At 38.5% G+C, this 21019-nt stretch overlaps 1 protein-coding gene and 1 non-coding gene across 2 annotated transcripts in view; both read left to right on the top strand.

The window, feature by feature from the left end:
* Window positions 1-21019, top strand: part of LOC129047184 (uncharacterized) — a 608921-nt gene that overhangs the window by 132993 nt on the left and 454909 nt on the right. The gene's annotated exons all lie outside the window — the stretch shown is intronic.
* Window positions 9625-9731, top strand: LOC129049708 (U6 spliceosomal RNA). Its single transcript, XR_008512964.1, has one exon. It is a non-coding gene; the product is annotated as a U6 spliceosomal RNA (small nuclear RNA).

Below are 21019 nucleotides of genomic sequence, written 5' to 3'. Positions count from 1 at the left end.
ATCCCTGTTTCGCTCCGCAGGTCTGGTGGACATTACCAGGAGAGCCTGCTCACTTATTTCCCTTTCAAAACTGTTGCCAGCTGGCTACCATGTTGATGTCTCTACATGACTTAACATTATTATTATATACAATATATGCTATATCATATTCTATGATAATATTAAATATTAACGAGGTATTATTAATATCCGACATATTCTTGCCTTCCTTTATATTCTCCTATACAGGCATTCTTTCTTGCTCTAGAATTATAAATTAACTGCAACTTCGCAAGATCTGCGATAGAGAAAGGAAAATGATGGCCTCCACTGCAGAGTGTAGAGCTAGAGGTGTGGAAAGGTCAAGCAGCTTCTCCAAGCTGACACTGGGATTACAAACCAGCTTTCTGTGTCCCTGACCAGGCTTTGGTTATTCTGAGGAAATTGGATCTAACAAGTGTTTGGTTACAGCTTCCTATAAAGACCGTTATGTTTAGCTTTGTTGAAAATCCAATTTTATATTTCTCCTAGATAATACCGAATGATGAGAGAGCTCTTCCGCTCTCCCTGCTGAAAGTTGTTGATTTTCTAGTTGAGCGGGGCTCATTTGAGGGGAGCTGATGGATTTTTAGCTCCTGATTCTAGGTCATTCATTTCTATGGATGCTATAATGGGTACATGCTTTTTTTGTCATGCCTCAGACACAAACCATTAATATTTCTGCTCTTTCCTATTTATGCAAGGTATAGAATAGTCCCAGTTTGACTCCCTTACAGGGGTGGATTAGGGCCAAATGTACCATCTGGCCGACCTCCCGTATGGGAACCAGGAGGCCATGTCTTGGACATTTGCTTATTTCAGAAAAAGCCATCAAGGCAGATATTGCCCACCAATTTTGTTCCAGATGTGCCCAGTTGGAAACCCTTGAAACTAGAAACATTCATGAGATAGAGTTCTGGCCAATGAGACAGGAGCTGAGGGCATCTGAGGAAGCCCCACTTCCCGTATTGAGGTGCCTAGTTCTCTGTTTCTCCTCGTGTGGAACACGGCTGTGGATCTGAAGGGGAGCAGCATCTGTGACACTGTGACGCTATAATCCCAAAATGCTGGGATTATAGGTGTGAGCCACCATGCCTGGCCTGAAGGTTATTTTATACAATATTTTCAATAATTTTGTACATAAAACAAAGTTTGTGTACATTGAACCATCAGAAAGCAGAGGTGTCATGTCAGTGCTCAAAAAGGTTTGGATTTTAGAGCATTTCAAATTTCAGATTTTTGGATTAGGGATATTTAACCTGCGTGTGTATATATACAGTACAGTATATATATATATATATATATATATATATATATATATATATATATATCTTATTTTACATATAAAACTTATAAATAGGAAACTAAATGTGAGTGTGTATATCTGTATATCTATATATCTCTATATAAATTTTGGTAAGGAATAATACTGTGTAGAGGGAGATATTACCTTACCAAGAGTCAGAACAGGTATAAAACTACTGTAAATCAATTGGTTGGGAATTGACATAGAACTAAATATATGCCAATATATTGAAGAGTGATATCTCAGTTAAGTGGAGTGGATAATTGTGCTGGTACCATTCTTTGTGTGTGTGTGTGTGTGTGTGTGTTTTGCTGTTGTTGTTTTTTTGAGAAGGAGTTTTGTTCTGTTACCCAGGCTGGAGTGTAGTGGTGTGATCTTGGCTCACTGCAGCTTCTGCCTCCCAGGTTCCAGTGATTCTCCTGCTCCAGCCTCCTGGGTAGCTGGGATTACAGGCATGTGCCACCATGCCCGGCTAATTTTTGTATTTTTAGTAGAGACAGAGTTTCACCATGTTGGCCAGGCTGGTCACGAACTCCTGACCTGAGGTGATCCTCCCTCCTTGGCCTCCCAAAGTGCTAGGATTACAGGTGTCAGCCACTGCGCCCGGCTATGCTGGTACCATTTTTAAATAAGTGGCTATGTGTCAGGATGAACACAGAACTGAACTCTATCCTTTATCACATGTGAAAATAAATTCTGATTGCAGAAATTAAAGACTGACATAAAAAAGTCAGTAAAGACAATCTTAGCCATTACATATATAATGAGGTTGGTGAAGAACTTCTTAATACTAAACCAAGGTGCTATAAATATTTTGGAACATTTCCAATGTCCAGGACCTCTTTGTATGTCAAAGGTGCCATTAAAAACTTGCTATACAAATGAATAGTCTAGAAAACTACTAAATGTAAACTACATAATATAAAATAGAGTTAACAGACAATTCCAAGAGGCTTTGCAAAGGGACACTGGAAAGATCAACAAACCAGTAGGAAAATGGGCAAAGTATATGAGGAGATGATATGGCTCACAAATGTATGAAAATATATTTAACTTGATTAGCAGTCAAGGAAATGCAAATTAATGTGACAGTGATGTCTTACTTGACATAAGACTGAGTACTGTAAAAAAAAAAACTGTTAATATCTGTTGCTGGCAGGAATATGCATGCAAATAATACACCAACACATTGCTGGTTGGAATGTGAAGTTTGAAAATCCTTTTAGCATGTTGTCTACTATATATTAAAATTTATGCTCCTCTAGGAACAGAAACAAGACATTAGGTAGGAACTTAGGAAATCTGAATGCAGTGTGGACTTTAGTTTAATTTTTAACAACCACGTGACCCTTAGACTCATTAATTCCACTTCAGGCAATCGATCTCCTAGAATTAAACTCACCAGTATTCATGGACATATGAACATGGGTCTTTATTGTGACATGTCTCATAGCATACAAAGCCTGGAAATAAAGTAAATGCTTATCATAGAAGAATGGCTGAATAAATTATGGAATATTATATCACCATTAAAAAGGATGAATTAGAATTATACAATTGGGTTGCAAGGATTTTGCAATATTATTGAGAAAGAAAAAAAATTCAGAAAATGGCATAATGTCTAATACTTGTGGAACTTTGGCAACCCTCTGATTGTGAATATGTGTGTTGAGACATCTATGTAAGATTGTATAAACTTGGAGAAAAGTTTGGAAACGTATATAGGTTGTTATTAAAACAACCATGTGTAAATCACTTACATATTTGTATTAGATGATGCATATATCCACAGAAGCAGATTTTCTGGGAGCTAATGGTATTTACGCTTCAGAACGTCTGCCCCAGGGCCCCAGGGAGGACCCTACCAATGTAGACATGGCCAATTATTTTTGCATAATTTAATAGACTTGAGCCTTGCTTGGGGTAAGAACACAATGTCTTTTCACCCAAACTTCCACCCTCTCGCCCTTCTTCTGTTAGGAGGCATGTTTTGGGGACCTGGGTAAGGGAAAGTTGAGTTGGAAATAATAGAGATGTATTTACATGGTGTGCAGTCACTTTTGTGAACAGGTAAATTTTTAGCTCTCCCAGCATAGAAATAAGGACCAGAAATATTCTTCCTGGCCACCTCTGCACCTGAGGTTATGATATGGTGTAGCATTTCTAGAAGTATCAAAATATCAGTGTGGTATATTATGCTTGAAGTATGTGAGTCATATTGGAGAGACAGTGTTTGAAATGTGTGGAGCCAGAAGCTAGATTTTAAGTTTCACTTATGAAGGAAATTTCATGGCAATTCCTCTAAATTTGACAACCATCATAAAAATTTACATGACATATATTGATAAGTTGTGGAGCTGAAAGAAGCTTTACCAAAAGATCAATTAAAAATAATTGATCAATTATAGCTAGAGGAAAAATAAATTATCTGTTCTTTCTATACAAACTATTTACAAAATTTTCTAAGAAACTATCCACACAAATAAAATTAAAAATATGGGGGGGAAAGTATTATAGACTGTTAATATTAATATTATAGTATTTAATAAAAATAGTATGTTTTCTGAATAACATGATGTATTTTTCAGCCTTCATGAATTTGTAATATGTTGTGTTTTCTTCATTATAAGTAAACTTCACTTCTGTGCCCAATTTTGTTTTCGTAATACTGTATTTTTCTTAAAGCAAGATTCCCAAATTGTATACATGTTGTATACAAATTGCATCCAGTCCCCACAAAATTTAATATTCTCCTTCTCTGATTTCTGGGTAAACTAATGAGTAAATTAAATGAAAAGATGACTAAACATTTTAGAATTGCTTAGGAATGAATACTAGTACTTTGTGTTTTTATATTAAATGGATATAAGTGAATATGCAAGAACCAAATGCAATACGGCTATTACAGTTCTTCCTTAGACATCGGTTCTCTGAGGATTCTTATTAGATAATTGATGAAGAACTTGAACTTCATCTGGCACACGCCCCAAATGTTGTTTACTTTGCAGAAAACACTGCTATGCTGGCTGGCCAGTAGAGGGCACTGTGTTGTTGGTGTGAGTTGTACAACGAGCGTTCAACCTGCAAGGCGTGGAGAGGTGGTTAAGATAATAAATATTTTATGTGACCAGCCTAGAGCTCACAGTACAAGACAAGAAATTTCTTTCTCTCTCTGACTCCCTGCCTTTGTCTGTCCCCGTCTCTCTGTCTCTAACACACTCTCTGTCTCTCTCACAAACACACACACACACACACACACACACACACACACACACACACAGAATGTTGAAATAAATGGATGGATTACAGATTGTACACTTTGGGTAGACATGAATAGAGAAAAGCTTGTTAAAGAAGATGACCCCTTGGGCTATTGGCTCAGAAAAGGAGAAGGATGTGGTTTGATGAAAAGAAGAAAGAAAGATGTTCTAGGAATTTGGCAGAGGATGAAAGGAAGCAAGAGAACTTAATAAGAGCAAATACTTTTTAGAATAAAGTGATTTCCATTTAAAGGGGGAGAACTGGACTGTTCGATTTCCCTGTGGGGTGAGTTTTAGGGTAAAGACTCCTGTGCTGAAAGCCAGCCTGCTCATCTCAAAGGAATACATACAAATGTTGCACTCTGAGTGCTGTACTCATGTTTGTTTCTTGTTAGACTCTTACGGGGCAGATGACAGTTTCCCCTTCTTTTATCCATGATCTAGGTGTCAATTGCCGCTGGCAAAAGGAAGTGATCGTGGGGAGTGATATCAGATATGAGCAGTTACTAGCTCTTTTGTGGTGGAAGCAGTATAGAAACAAACTGGGTCTTTAGTCTGATTTCATGTTCTAAAAAAAAGCTCCTTATGTATGACCAGTCCTAAACTTAGCTAAAATAATCAGCTGTCCCTTGACAGTTATATCTGGATACTACTTTTTTATATTAAAGTATTATTACAACAACACATGTAGGTAGTTAAAAGTTCAAATAGTTTAGAAGTTGCTTCTCGTGAAAATCAATACTCTTCTGCCCCTCTCTCCCATCCCAGTCCTGTTCCACCAAAGGCAACTACTTTCAACTCTGTGTGTTTTTCATTCTTTGGAGGTTTCTACCATATTTCAAAATTAAGTTTAGAAATGTGGTTTTCTCGACATTGTGAAATACAGTTTAGAAATGATCTCTCTGAACTCTCTTATAGATGCAGTGAAATTTCAGTTATTTACTTCAGGTCCAAGTAGTGAGGCAGTATATCATGTTTGCCTCTTTTCTAGTATAACTTGCTTTTCCTGCCTTGTTCTTCTCCTTAAATAATTTTTTTGCATATTAATTTTTATCGTTTCCGTTAGATCAATACACATTTATATTATATAACCTCTCTATATATTTTAAAATAAATATCCCAGAATAATCTCTTGGTTTTACCCCTTCCCCTCCACACCCCGCCATCTTGTTGCCAGATAAACTGGCTGCCTTGTAGATGTGTTGCTGTAAAGTGGTCATCCCAGAACTTTCTCACTGCTTTCTTGAGTTGTATTCCCTGATATTTAGACACTGTCGGGGAGTGGGGTGGGGGGTTGCTTTCTTGATTACTGTTTTGTATTGTTGAAGAACGTCTTGCAGTAAGAGGCTTCCTAGAAAAGCTTATGTGAAAAGTAGATTTGAGTGTCTGATAGCTTGGCTGGGTATAGAAATCTAAAGTGTCACTTTAGTGGTCTGTGTTGCTATTAAGAGGCTCAATTTCATCTTGATTTTTTTCTCTTTATAAATAGGCTCTTTTTAATATCTTTATGGTTTAGAAATAGCTAGCATTCTATAATGAAAAATATTTAGTATTCTATAATGAAAAATTTTGGTATGTGTCTCATTGTTTTGGGTACTTGGTGTACCCTTTCAATCAGAAATCTTTGTTCTTAGAGTTCTAGCAACTTTTTCTGTATAACTTGTTAATATTATCTTTCTCTGGTTTCTGTGGAACTCTTAATAGTCTTATATTTTGGTCTTGTATTTGTACTATTAAGTCTCTTTTATTTTGCATCTTGTGTTTTTGGTTTTACTTTTTGGGAAATTTGCTTAGCTTTATTCTTCACTTCCTTTTTTTTTGCAATATTTTAGTTAGGCTAGCATACTTTCAATTGCCAATAGCTATTTTATTCCGTTTCCTTTTTAGAAATACCATCTTATTCTTGTTTCATGTGAATGTGTTATCATCTTATGACTCTGAGGATATTAGCATTAGCATTACTCCAAACTCTAAAATATTCTTTTAAAGTTTGCTGTACTGTTTCCTCAGGTCTCCCCTTTCTTCTGTATTCATTTAAAGTCTCTTTTTCGTGGTGGAGGCTTTCTACACATATTTGGTAATTTTTCAAAGAGGAAGTGTAGCAGGATGATGGGGTGCTCTGTGAGTGCAGGCCAGATAGCAAGACTCACTTCTCAGTGAAGGACTTTTAGACATGAGTGTATGAGGTTTGTATGGGTGCCCTGGGAATACTCCTTGGCTGTGGGTGTAGCAGCCTGGCTGTGTAAGATTTTGGTGTAACCAGAAGAAGGGGGCTTGTGAGAGAGGAACCATGTTTCTTTTATGAAGCCTTTTGCTTTGAACTCTTTATAGTTTATCCTGTGTGGTTCCTCCAGACTCCTAGCCCTGATTTCCTGTGTGAGTTCCTCTGTGTATGGACTTCAAATACCTCCTTTTGCTTTCTATGCTTGCCGCAGACCCTTTTCCATCATTGGTGTCTCATGAGTCTCCTGAACTCTGCAGGCTGAAACTGTTCCCCTCCTGTCCACAGGCTCCCCTGTCTCCAATGCACTGGGCTTGTGCCTGCCTCTGCCCTGCCTAATATATGATTGTGATAGTCAAGTTAATGTGTCAACTCGACAGGGCTATGGGGTGCCCAAGCATCCGGTTGAACATTATTCTGAGTGTCTGCGAGGGCATTTCTGGATGAGGTTAGCATCTGTATCAGTAGAGTGAGGAAAGCAGGTGGCCTTCCTAGTGTGGGCGGCCCCATCAAACAGTTGAAGTCCTGACCAGAACAACCCTCTGCCGAGTAAGAGGTAGCTCCTCCTGCCCGACAAGCTTCAAACTGGCACATTAGCTTTTCCCGCCTTCAGAGGTACTGAAGCAATGTTTCTTCCTGAGTTTCCAACCCGCCAGCCTTTGGACTGGAACCATACCATTGGCCCTCTTGCCCATTCCCACTGCTGGTGTTGGGGTTTGCCAGACTCCATAGTTGTGTGAGCCAATTCCTTATCATAAATATGTCACCTAGTGGCTCTGTTTCTTTGACACAATGACACTTATTACAACTGCATTATTATTTTAAAAATGGATTGACATATCTTCTGAGATACCATTTGTGAAGGTAGAGCCCGTTCTTCCTGCCTCGCAGGCCAGGGCCCTTGCTTAGGCGGCAGCCCCTCTTGTGGGCTTCTCTCTCGCTGCAGCTCATACTCGGAAGGCGTCTTGGAGGCACGTTCAACTTGTCTGGCGAAAGCAGAAAGAAGTCTATTTTAGAAAAAAGACAACCCCACATCTTAGCTAATGATTCAATTCCTAGTTGTGTGTGTGTGTGTGTGTTTTAAACTGACTGCATATTTTTACATTCCTTTCTAGTATGGTAGTGGTGTCCCTGTAGGCAGAAGCGGTAAATGTGTTTACATTTTACAATTGTCGTCTGAAGCTAGGCAGCCTTTAGATCGGGTCTTTACTGCTGTTAGAATCCTCCACATAACAGACCTATTTAACTCATGTCTCTATGTTGGATTTCAGTTAGACACCTACAGGGATGGGTCCACTTGATGAAAATGTGAGCTGTACACTTTGGTTTTGTGCACTTTGCTCTATATGTGTGATAAACATAAAAATGTCAGTTAGAATTAAACACTTGAATAAAGTTTGACAATTATGTGAGAAATCCAGAAAGATAGAATAATATAGCTCGCCCCAGACTTTTAACTCTACAACATGAGGGACGGATAGATATGGCTTTCTACCCAGACCTAAATCAAACATTTGTGTTTTCCATACTAGAAATCTCTGTGTACCAATCATCTCAGCTCCCGATGTTCTCCCAGCTTGACTACTTCGGTTTAGCTTTCCATCCAGATGTTTGATGTTGTAGTTCCTGAACCTGTCTCCTTGGGAAGTGTCTTTTCTGACAAGGTATGTCCTCCCCAAGAGCCAGTGCACCCTTGACTGAGGGCAGAGGCGTTTGGGACCCGAAAAGGATGGGTTTAGGCCCTTGCATTTGGATAACTCGATCTCAGGGTGGCTGCTGCTCCTTACTTGGTTTGCAGCATGCCAACACTTAGGACAGCCTTAAACCTTTCCTTGTAGTAGGGATTATTTCCCTCTGTTTGGAAAGAATATACTGAGTTCTGAATGAAAGGCCAAATGTGGTATACTTAAATGCAATACGTTTTAGTATTAGAGTTTCACACACTGACCTGTTGCATTTCTTTTGGGGCAATGGCTGCATGGGGCCTGAATTGTAATGATTCCTGTACTTGTTGAGGCCAGATATTTTTATAACAAATAGTTGTTTCTTTTAATTGAAAATTGAGAAGAATCTCATTAAAAATGATCCTTCCCTTGCAGTGCAAAATTAAATAAATCTCATAACTCATTTTTTTTTGTTTTTGTACCATAAAGTTCACATCATTTTTTCTTTCTTTTTTTTTTTTTTTTTTTTGAGATGGAGTTTCACTCTCTCGCCCAGGCTGAAGTGCAGTGGAGCAATCTCAGCTCACTGCAACCTCCGCTTTCTGGGTTCAAGAGATTCTCCCGCCTCAGCCTTCCAGGTAGCTCGGATTACGGGTGCCTGCTACCACGCTCAGCTAATTTTTGTATTTTATTTATTTATTTATTTATTTATTTTGAGACGGAGTCTTGCTCTGTCACCCAGGCTGGAGTGCAGTGGCACGACCTCGGCTCACTGAAAGCTCCGCCTCCTGGGTTCACGCCATTCTCTTGCCTCAGCCTCCCGAGTAGCTGCGACTACAGGCGCCCGCCACCACGCCCGGCTAATTTTTTGTATTTTTAGTAGAGACGGAGTTTCACCATGGTCTCGATCTCCTGACCTCGTGATCCGCCTGCCTCGGCCTCCCAAAGTACTGGGATTACAGGCGTGAGCCACCATGCCTGGCCAATTTTTGTATTTTTAATAAAGACAGGGTTTCACCATGTTGGTCAGGCTGGCATCGAACTGCTGACCTCAAGCAATCCACCCACCTCGCCCTCCCAAAGTTCTGGGATTACAGGCATGAGCCACCGTGCCTGGCCACATTTTTTTTTTTTTTTTTCATGAAGCACCTGGGCATGCTCACTTTGGCAGCACACAGACTACAATTGGAATGATACAGAGAAAGTTAGGATGATCCCTCCGCAAGGATGACACACACATTCATGAAGTGTTCTATGTTTTTAAAGTTAAAAAAAAGAAAGAATAAATCACTTGGGTAAAACCTGCTTTTCAATAATGTCACATTTAATTATATTAGCCATAAATATCTGATGTCTTGCATTTGGAATTGGTTATCTAAGAGTTGTTCTCACTAGAAGATCTTCCTGGCAGCATGCTCAGTGGTCAAAATGTTATCTTCTCCTCAGCTCATGTTTCCATTTAGGTGTTGAGATAAAGTGTTTCATGTCCATAGTTATTTATTGAATAATGCATTGAGTAATAGAACAGATTTGGAAATCTGATAGGAGCAGGACAGTTGCACTATTTAATAGGAATTATAGGTAGACTCTAATTTATGAACTTACCTTCAAAGGTGTATTGTAAGTTGATTGGTCAGCAGTCAACTTCTATTTCACTCCTTGGATGTGTTTTGTGACAGATAGTCTAAAAGAGCCTATGTGAGCCATAATAAAGGGCTGTATAGAGTTATAGCACTAATACCTCTCCTGGTCCAATTACTACATTCTGGGAACAGGCTATGAGATAAAGCAGTATCTGACACCCATTTTTCCTGCTGTAGACTAAGAATTAGGAACATGTTTAAAATATAAATGGCAGTGTTTTAAAATGAACTTATTGACCTTTTATTTGTAACTGGTGAGATTTCAGTAGTTTAGCATTAATAAAATGAAGTGAAAATTTCTTGTAAGGTGCTCATATGTTACCACTGACAGGCTCTATTTATCAGTGGGAATTCTTGTATTTAAGGTTATTTCCAGAATACAATTTGGGAGGGATGGTTGGCAAAGCCTCAGGAATTGATGCCAGATGTGGAAGGCCATGGGCTTTGCCATCCATTGGAATGTCCTCTGGGGTGGCTCCCAGGTATGCAATGATGTCCATCAAGAGAAATGGCAGAGGGCCACTGGGGAGGGCTTTTGAATTTGGTGGTGTTGCTCTTGTTCTTTCCCTTGATTGGTTGAATGCACTGCTAAGGAATCAGTGAATTAAACTGCTTAATGTTTAGTGTTATCATCTTGTCCTCAACTTCCAATCATCTAGAACTCCTTGCTGAGTGACTATTTGGGAGGAGGAAGGTGAATGATATCCTATTGGGAGCCTGCTAGGATGGAAGGCTTCCAGAACATGGTCATGGAATGCTGGCCCTGTTCACAAAGTCAGCTTCCAGTGGGGAGGCTTAAAGCCTCCTTTATTCTTTCAGTAAATATTGAACGCTTACTGTATGTTGGGAAGATATAAGAAATTTGTTTTTCCATGGAAAGCAGTAGAATAAGGCAATTGTTTTTAACTGTCTTTACACCTTAACATGGATTTACTGTTTCCATTTTGGTGATGAGTGTTAAGCTTTAGCTTAATTTCTGTGTTTCTGGAGGCTTGCTTGAAGGGGAAGTTACACTTTGAGCAGCTACTGAACTTTGCCTCTTTTAGATCGGTCTCTGGAGAAGAGCTGTCAACTTCAATTTTTCTCATAGCTGGAAAATCAGACTCTGGCGTTGTCTGTGGGTTCTTGCTTTCTGCCACATTTCTGGAGGTCAGACTCCTGTGGTGCCTTGTGATTTGTGAGGATCAGGTAGACCCAGATCCATATTTTGCCAGACCCTATTTTCTAATGGATTGTTTCCCGTATGCGCCTAATTATGAGTTATGGAGTGGAGCGTGTCCAACATACATGTAACAAGATCCACCCCGTGAGTCGGGCTCCTCAGAGGAGCGTTTGCGAATAGATATTATTGTCAGGTTTTGTCCTCTCCTGGGAAGCCTCCAGATCTTCCCATCTCTCGAAAGGAAAAAGGCCAGTGTGTCAACATGAGTGACAAGGCCAATGCGTTGGCCCTTTGCCATGTTCATTTCAGTTCTCTTCATACTTCTCCACCTCTGTTTGCCCAAATTGGGCTCTTTACTGTCCCTCCTACAGGTGGAGCAACAGGAGCTCTCCCACCTGGGCGTTTCTGCACTTGCTGTCCCCTCCCTCTGCAAAGCTCTTCCCCTGTGTATCCGTGAGACTTGCTCCTGCTCCTTCACCTCCTTTAGGGCTTAGTTCACAGGTCACCTTCTCAGTGAAACTTTCCCTCGCCACTCTGTTGAAAATAATCCTTCTCCCAGCCCCAGCCAGTGTACCCTTCTGTATCCTCCTTCCCTGATCTGTTTTCCTCTGCAGTGTTCATCACCATCTATGCTGGTATGTGTTCTATTTTTTTTTTTAATCTCGTTTCTCCTCTAGAGTGCAATTTCCTTGAGGGTGTGCGTTTTTGACCACCTGGTTCCCTTCAGTATCTCCAGGGCCTGGCACACTGCCCTAGTGCATAATTAGGGCTGAGGAAGTATCTATTGCACATGATGGATGGATGGATGGATGGATGGATGGGTGGATGGATGGATGGATGGATTTTTGATAAATCCCAGTCATCTTCCTGTCACCCAGTTTCAGAAAACACTGGCCTCATGTTTAGAGGAAGACTGAGTGAATCATAGAGAAATGTTCCTGTTTGTTCCTGGTCACTTATCTCCAGCACCCAAGCTCTAAGGTCTTCGGTTTCCATGCAGCTAAAGCCCCTCCTTGCTGTGACTAGCCAGGAGGACAGTGATGCTGGCACATGCATTTCATCCCATGAGTAGGAATGTCTTTAGGGGAGGGGTGGCTTATTTACTTGGGTGAATAAACTCTCCTGTTGGAAAGTTCTGTCATTCACCCATTTACCCCTGGAGATGTTTTTCCCCTGGCAGAGTGAATGGTAAAACATCTCCCATCTTATTACATTTTTAAAAAGTTGCTACATAATAGTTGTATTAACACATATTTTAAAGGTACATGTGATAATTTGATACATTCATATAATGTGTAAGGGTCAAATCAAGGTAATTGGGCTATCCAATGCCTTAAATCTCTTCTAGATATTTTGAAGTGTACAACAGATTATTGTAAACTATAGTCACCCTGCTGATCTTTCAAATACCAGCTCTTATTTTCTCTACCTAACTGTGTATTTGTACCCATTAATCAACCTCTCTTCATCTCTTCCTCCGTGCTACCACTCCTAGCCTCTGGTAACCACCAGTCTGCCCTCTCTCTTCATGAGATCCACTTTTCTGGCTCTCACATATGAGTGAGAACATGTGATATTAGTCTTTTTATGCCTGGCTTATTTCACTTAATATAATGACCTCCAGTTCCATTTATGTTGCTGCAAATGACAGAATCTCATTCATTTTTTGTGGCTGAATAAGTACTCCATTGTGTATATATGACACATTTTCTTTATCCATTCATTCACTGATGGCCACTTAGGTTGATTCTATATTTTGGCTATTGTAAATATTCTGAATAGTGCTGCAATAAATATGACAGTGCAGACAGATATCTCTTTGACATATTGATTTTCTTTCTTTTGGATCTATAGCCAGCAGTGAAATTGCTGGATTATATGGCATTCCTATTTTTAGTTTGTTTTTTTTTTTGGGGGGATGGAGTCTTGCTCTGTCTCCCAGGCTGGAGTGCAGTGGCACGATCTCGGCTCACTGCAAGCTCCACCTCTCAGGTTCCACACCATTCTCCTGCCTCAGTCTCCCAAGTAGCTGGGACTACAGGTGCCCGCCACCACGCCTGGCTAATTTTTTTTGTGTGTGTATATATATATATATATATATATATTTTTTTTTTTTTAGTAGAGATGAGGTTTCACCATGTTAGCCAGGATGGTCTCGATCTCCTGACCTCATGATTTACCCACCTCGGCCTCCCAAAGTGTTGGGATCACAGGCATGAGCCACCGTGCTGGCCCTATTTTTAATTTTTTGAGGAACCTCCATGCTGTTTTCTATACTGGCTGTACTAATTTACTTTCCCACCATCAGTGTACAAGGGTTCTGCTTTTTGCATATCCTTGCCAACATTCAATCTTTCCTGTCTTTTTTATAATAGCCATTTACACTGCAGTGAGATGATATCTCATTATGGTTTTGATTTACATTTTTCTGATAATTAGTTATGTTGCGCATTTTCCTGTTGGCCATTTGTATGTCTCTTTTGAGAAATGTCTATTCAGATATTTTATGCGTTTTTAAAACATATTATTTTATTTATTTATTTATTTTTGCTGTTGAGTTGTTTGAGATCCTTATTATATTCTGGTTATATTCTCCTTATATATCCCTTGTCAGATGGATAGCTTGTAAGTATTTTCTCCCATTCTCTGGGTTGTCTCTTTGTTGATGTTTTCTTCATTCTGCAGAAGGTTTTTAGCTTGATGTAACCTTATTTGTCTATTCTTGCTTTGGTTGCCTATGCTTTTAAGGTCTTATACAAAAAAATCTTTGTCTAGACCAATGTCCTGGAGTATTTCCCCAATGTCTTATTTTAGTAATTCCCAGTTTCAGGTCTTAGATTTGAGCCTTTAATCTATTTTTATTTGATTTTTGTATAATGAGAGATAGGGGTCTACATTTATTCTTTGATATGTAATTACCAGTTTTCCCAGCATCATTTATTGAAGAAACTGTCCTTTCCCCACTGTATGTTCTTAGCGCCTTTGTTAAAATGAATTGACTATAAATGCATGGCTTTATATCTGGGTTCTCTCTATTTCTTTTTTTTTTTAAGAGATAGGGGTCTCACAATGTTGCTGATCTCAAACTCCAGGCTTCAAGTGGTTCTCCCACCTTGGCCTCCCAATGACTTCTCTATTCTGTTCCATTGGTCTGTGTGTCTATTTTTATGCCAGTACCATGCTGATTTGATTACTACAGCTTTGTAGTGTGTTTTGAAGTCAGGTAGTGTAATGCCTCCAGCTTTGTTCTTTTTGCTCGGGATTGCTTTGGCTATTCAAGATTTGTGGTTCCATATAAACTTTTTCTGTTTCTGTGAAGAATATCATTGGTATTTTTATAGGGATTATATTGAATCTGTAATTTGCTTTGGGTAGTGTTGTCACTTGAATAATATTAATTCTAATCCATGAGCATGGAATATCTTTCCATTCTTTGGTGTCCTCTTCAATTTATTTCATCAGTGTATTAATAGTTTTTCTTATATAGATCTTTCACTTCTCTGGTGAAATTGATTCCTAGGTATTTTACGTTCTTTGTAGCTATTGTAAATGAGATTGTTTTCTTGATTTCTTTTTTCAGATTGTTTGCTGTTGGCATATAGAAATGCTACTGATTTTTATATGTTGATTTTGTATCCTGCAACTTACAATCATGTCCTTTGTGAACAAGGCTAATTTGACTTTTTCCTTTCCAGTTTGGATGCCCTTTATTTATTTCTCTTGCCTAATTTCACTATCCAGGACTTCCAATACTATGTTTAATAACAGTGGTGAAAGTGGGCATCCTTATCATGTTCCAGATCTTAGAGGAAAGGCTTTCAATTTTTCCCAATTGAGTATGATGTTGGTTGTGGGTTTGTCATGTATGGCCATTATTATTTTGAAGTACGTTCCATCTATATCTAGTTTGTTGAGGATCTTTATCATAAAGAGATATTGAATTTTGTCAAATACTTTTTTCAGCGTCTACTAAAATGATCACATGGTTTTTGTTCTTGATTCTGTTAATGTCATATATCACATTTATAGATTTGTATATGTTGAACCATCCTTACATCCCTGAGAAGAATTCCACTTGATCATGGTGAATGATCTTTTTAATATGTTGGTGAATTCATTTTGCTAGTATTTGGTTAAGAATTTTTGCATCTACTAGCTGGGCATGGTGGCTCATGCCTGTAATCCCAGCACTTTGGGAGGCCAAGGTGGATGAATCACTTGAGGTCAGGAGTTCAAGACCAGCTTGGCCAACATGGTGAAACCCCATCTCTACTAAAAATACAAAAAGATAGCCAGGCGTAGTGGCACATGCCTGTAATCCCAGTTACTCTGGAGGCTGAGACTACCTTGAACCCAAGAGGCGCAAGTTGTGGTGAGCTGAGATCACAGTACTGCCCTCCAGCCTGGGCAACAGGGCTAGACTCTGTCTCAAAAAAAAAAAGAATTTTTTTATCTATGTTCATCAGTGATATTGGCCTATAATTTTCTTGCCTGGTTTTATTATCAGGGTAATGCTGGCCTCATAGAATGAGTTTGGAAGTATTCCGTGATCTTCAATTTTTTCTCAAGGCTTTAGGGGAACTTTTTTTTTTTTTTTTTTGAGCCAGAGTTTCACTCTCATTGCCCAGGCTGGAGTGCAGTGCCGCAATCTTGGCTCACGGCAACCTTGACTTCTGGGGCTTAGATTCTCCCACCTCAGCAATGTCCTGAGTAGCTAAGACTTCAGGTACACACCACCTTGCCTGGCTAGGTATTAGTTCTTCTTTAAATGTTTCATAGAAATCAGCAGTGAAACCATCTGGTCCTGGACTTTTCTTTAATGGGAGGCTTCTTATTATGGCTTTGATTTAGTTACTTGTTATTGATTGGTTGAGGTTTTCTGTCTCTTTACGGTTCAGTCTTGGTAGGTTTTATGTGCCCGAGAATTTTTTCATTTCTTCTTGGTTTCCAATTTGTTGGTGCATAATTGTTCATAGTAGTCTCTAATGATTTTTTTTTTTTTGTATTTCTGTGGTCTTAGTTTTTATGTTGCATTTTCATTTCTGGTTTTATTTGAGTCTTCTCTTTTCTTCCTAGTTAGCTAAGGGTTTGCCAATTTTGCTTATCTTTTCAAAAATTCAAGTTTTTGTTTCATTGATCTTTTGTACTTTTTTTAGTCTCAATTTTATTTCTGCTCTTACCTTTATTATTTCTTTTCTTCTACTAATTTTGGGTTTCATTTGTTCTTGTTTTTCTGATCTCTTAAGGTGCTTTATTAAGTTATTTGAAGTCTTTCTACTTTTTTGATGTAGGTGTTTATTACTACAAACTTTCCCTCTTACCATTGCTTTTGCTGTATCCCATAGATTTTGGTATGTTATATTTCCATATCCATTTGTTTCAAGAAATTTAAAATTTTCCTTCTTAATTTCTTCATTGACCTATCAGTTGTTGAGGAACATATTATTTAATTTCCATGGGTTTGTGTAGTTTCCAGGGTTCTTATTGTTATTGATTTCTAGTTTATTTCATTGTGGTCAGAAAAAAATAGTTGATATGATTTCTACCTTTTTGAATGTGCTGGGACTTGATTTATAGCCTAAGATATGGTCTATTCTAAAGAATGTTCTGTATACCAATGAAAAGAACATGCATTCTGTAGCAGTTGGGTGAAATATTCTGTAAATGTGAGTTAGTCTTGTTTTGTCTAGTATACAATTTAACTCCGGTGTTCCTTTGCTGATTTTCTGTCTAGATGATCTGTCCATTACTGACAGTGGGAAGCTGAGGTCCCCTACTACTATTGTATTGCAGTCTATCTCTTGCTTTAGATATATTAATATTTGCTTTATATTTTTGGGTGCTCTGGTGTTGAGTGCATAGATATTTATAATTGCCTTTATCATTATAAAATGACCTTCTTTGTCTTTGACTTGTAGTCTGTTTTGTGTAGTATAAGAATAGACAATCCTACTATTTTTTGGTTTTCACTTGCATGGAATATCTTCTTCCATCTCTTTCATTCTATGTGTGTCTGTATAGGTGATATCAGTTTCTTGTAGGCAGCATATAGCTGAGTCTTGTTTCTTTATCCATTCAGCTATATATATTTTTTAATTAGAGAATTAAGTTCATTTACATGCAGCATTATCATTGATAAGTAAGGACTTACTACTGCCATTTTTCTGCTTGTTTTCTCATTGTTTGGTAACTTCCTTCCTTCTTGCCTTCCTTCTTTCAGTCCTTCTTTTCTTTTTTCCATCTTCCTTTGTGGTTAAGTGATTTTCTCAGGTAATAGGTTTTAATTTGTTGTTTTTTATTTTTAGTGTATCTATTATAGGTTTTTGCATTGTGGTCATCACAAGGCTTGCAAAAACATCTTGTAGATATAACAAGTTATTTTTAAAGAGATGACAACTTATCTTAGATCACAGAAAGGAATAGAAACAATAAACTGAAAAAACCTCTGTGTTTTAACTCCATCTCCCCTACATATTGATTTTTTTGTTACTTCAATTTGGATATATTTATACTGCCTATTTCTTAGCAGGTTGCTGTATGTGTTTTTGTTTTTGATAGATTTGTCTTTTGGGCTTCATACTAGAGTTATGAGTGGATTGCACACCACAATTACAGTATTAGAGTATTCTGGGTATGTCTATATGCTTAATTTTACTCGTGGATTTTATACCTTCAAATGTTTTCTATTTGCATGTTAGTGTTTTTTTTTTTCTTTCAAATTGAAGAACCTCTTTTGGTATTTCTTGTAAGATGGATCTGGTGATGGTAAATTCTCTCAGCTTTTGTTTTTCTGGGAAAGCCTTTATTTCTCCTTCATAGTTGAAGGACAGCTTTGCTGGATACAGTATTCTTGGATGAAAATTTTTTTCTTTTAGCACTTTGAAAATTTTGTTCCACTCCCTTCTGGCCTGTTTGGTTTCCATTGATAAGTCTGTTGCCAGATGAATTGGAGGTTCTTTATACGTTATTTGCTTCTTTTCTTTTGCTGCTTTTAGGATCCTCTTTGTCTTTGATCTTTGAGAATGTGATTATTACATGCCTTCGGGAAGTCTTATTTGGGTCAGATCTGTTTGTTGTTCTCTGACATTCCTGTACCTGGATGTTTATCTCTTTCTCAAGTTTTGGAAAGTTTTCTGTTATTTTTTTGAGTAAGCTGTCTACTCCTTGCTCTTGTTTAACTCCCTCTTGAACACCAGTGATTCTTAGACTTTGTCTTTTGAGGTAATTTCCTTTATCTTGTTGACAATCTTTGTTCCTTTTTATTCTTTTTTCTTCTCTGTGTATTTTCAAATTGCCTGTCTTTGAGCTCATTTATTCTTACTTCTGCTTGATTCATTCTCCTACTGACAGCCTCTAATGAGTTTTTCAGTTCCTCAAATACATTTCTCAGTTTGAAGATTTCTGTTTGTTTTTATTATTATTTCAATCTCTTCATGAAATTTCTCTGATACATTTTTGAGTTGCTTTTCTGTGTTATCTTGAAAATCACTGAGTTCCCTTAAAACTGCTATTTTGAATTCTTGTTCAGAGAGCTCACATATCAACATCTTGTTAGGGTTAGTCACTGGATCCTTGCTTCATTTGTTCAGGGAAGTCATGGTTCCCTGTTTGCTGCTGTCACTTATGAATGTATGTATATATGTTTGCATTGGAGAATTAGTTATTTCAGTCTTCTCTGTCTGGATTCTTTTGTTTTTTATTGGATATGTTTGCTTAGAGATTCATTGTAATTTACCTGTTGAATTTCTTTCTTTTCCCATTAGGTCACTGCCTCCTTTTCAGCATTAGATGGTGCCTTAAGCCCAGGTTTGTCTCCACTCTAATAAACGATTGGAGCACTGCCCATCCCAAATAGAAATGGTGCCAAAGGGGATAGCCTAGCAGTGTGGGAAGGTGAATTAGGGGTTTGTGCTCAGGGGACCTGTGGGATGAACCTCCTACAGCATGGTGCTGCTAAGCAGACACTCCAATTTGGTATCTCTTTTGGCCAACTTATAGAGCAAAGTTTCCAGAGTTGGGGATAGTAGTCCTGCCTCCTCACTTTGGCTCTGGCTGTCCCCAGGGATATTTCTTCCTTCAGGCACTCCCCATGCTTCTTGTGAGTTGAGGTAGGAACAGGTATCCTGCCAGGGAACTCAAGATGATGGGGAAGCTGCCTGTCACCTTGATTTCCCTTTTTCCAGTGTTAAACTAAGAGTCGGGGGAGATTTTCCACATGTTTGGTGCCGGCAGATTGGGGAGAGGGGTGTCTTGGCTGTGGATGTCCCCTTCTCTTACCATCTACTTGGAGCTTTTTTACTTCTCTGTGGCACTGAGAACTGTCTCATCCTCATATTTTAGTTTCGGAATATTTGTGGTGATAACCTTAGTGCTGTAAATTTGGTTTTTGTTTTCTGTGTGGGGAATGAAGCCAGCTTGCTTCCATGCCACCATTTTGGAACCAGAAACCTCATTGTATTACACCTTATAGTGCTCTGCTGAATTAAATTCAAATAGGAAGTTTGAACAAATTTACCTCCTCAGCAATTATCCTAAATCCCTGCTACTCAAAGTGTGGTCATTGTACCAGTAGCATTGAACTCACCTGGGAACTTGTTAGAAATGTGGAATCTCAGGCCCACCCCAGACCTACTGAATCAGAATCTGCATTTTAATAAGCTCTCCAGGAGACTGGTGTGTTCGAGAAGTACTGTCCTGCAATATTCTGGTAGACTCATTTTGATAGGTGCTGCCTTTAGCTGTTTGTAGTGTTATATCTTTAATTCTGTAACATGACAGCTAATGGCTATATATTTTGGCAATTATTTTAATGCCACACAATAACCTTTTCCTGGATGAATGTTAATTTCTCTGAATTATTGATCATGCTTACTCTATCTCAGGATGCAAGCATTTGGGCTCATTTTTCTAGTTCTAGTAGAGTAAAAGTTAGCATGCATTTCCCTCTACACTTCTACCCTCTTATATTTCATTTCTTGCCACAAGCAAGATTCCTTTCCTCCTCAACTCTCCATCTTCATGGTTCTCAGGGATATGTAGGTCCTTAAGCACAGTCAGCATTTTGCTCAAGTGGAAAATGTTCATATATAGCTGGGGTAATGTGCCAACTGTGTGCATGTGTATCTGGTTTATACAGATGGAATCTCAGGTTCAAATTTTATAATCAAGCTATCTTGCAAGATAGTTTCTACACTCTTATTTTACAGTATGTGAACTTTCTTTTTGTTTTTTGCTGACAAATGTTGATTGCTTTATTTCAGTGGTCAGGATTGCTGTAGAGGTATGCATGATATTCCATTTGATTTTGTCCTCTAAGCCATAGTTAAGAAGACTTTGTATTGTGAGCTATCACATACATGAGTTTTGTGTATTTTCCCTACTTTTTAATGAGCTTAATGTCAGCTGTTGATTCTGGCCAAATTTCACAGTGACATCCTGTTATGCCACAGGTCCATGTAAACAAGGAGGAGATCCATGTCAGCAAATTTCTAGCTAATTCAGGGATAGTCTTTCAAGTTATATATTGTTTAAGTTTTGACTCTTTAAAAAGTGGTCTTTGTATAATATCACATACATTTTTAGCACCTTAGGTAGAAGGTGTATACATATGTATACATATGTAGTGTGCTGCACCCATTAACTCATCATTTATATTAGGTGTATCTCCTAATGCTATCCCTCCCCCCTTCCCCCACCCCACAATAGGCCCCAGTGTGTGATGTTCCCCTTCCTGTGTCCATGTGTT

Source organism: Pongo abelii, chromosome 14, assembly GCF_028885655.2.
Source record: "Pongo abelii isolate AG06213 chromosome 14, NHGRI_mPonAbe1-v2.0_pri, whole genome shotgun sequence".
Lineage (NCBI taxonomy): Eukaryota > Metazoa > Chordata > Mammalia > Primates > Hominidae > Pongo > Pongo abelii.
This window is presented reverse-complemented; position numbering and strand designations above follow the sequence as displayed.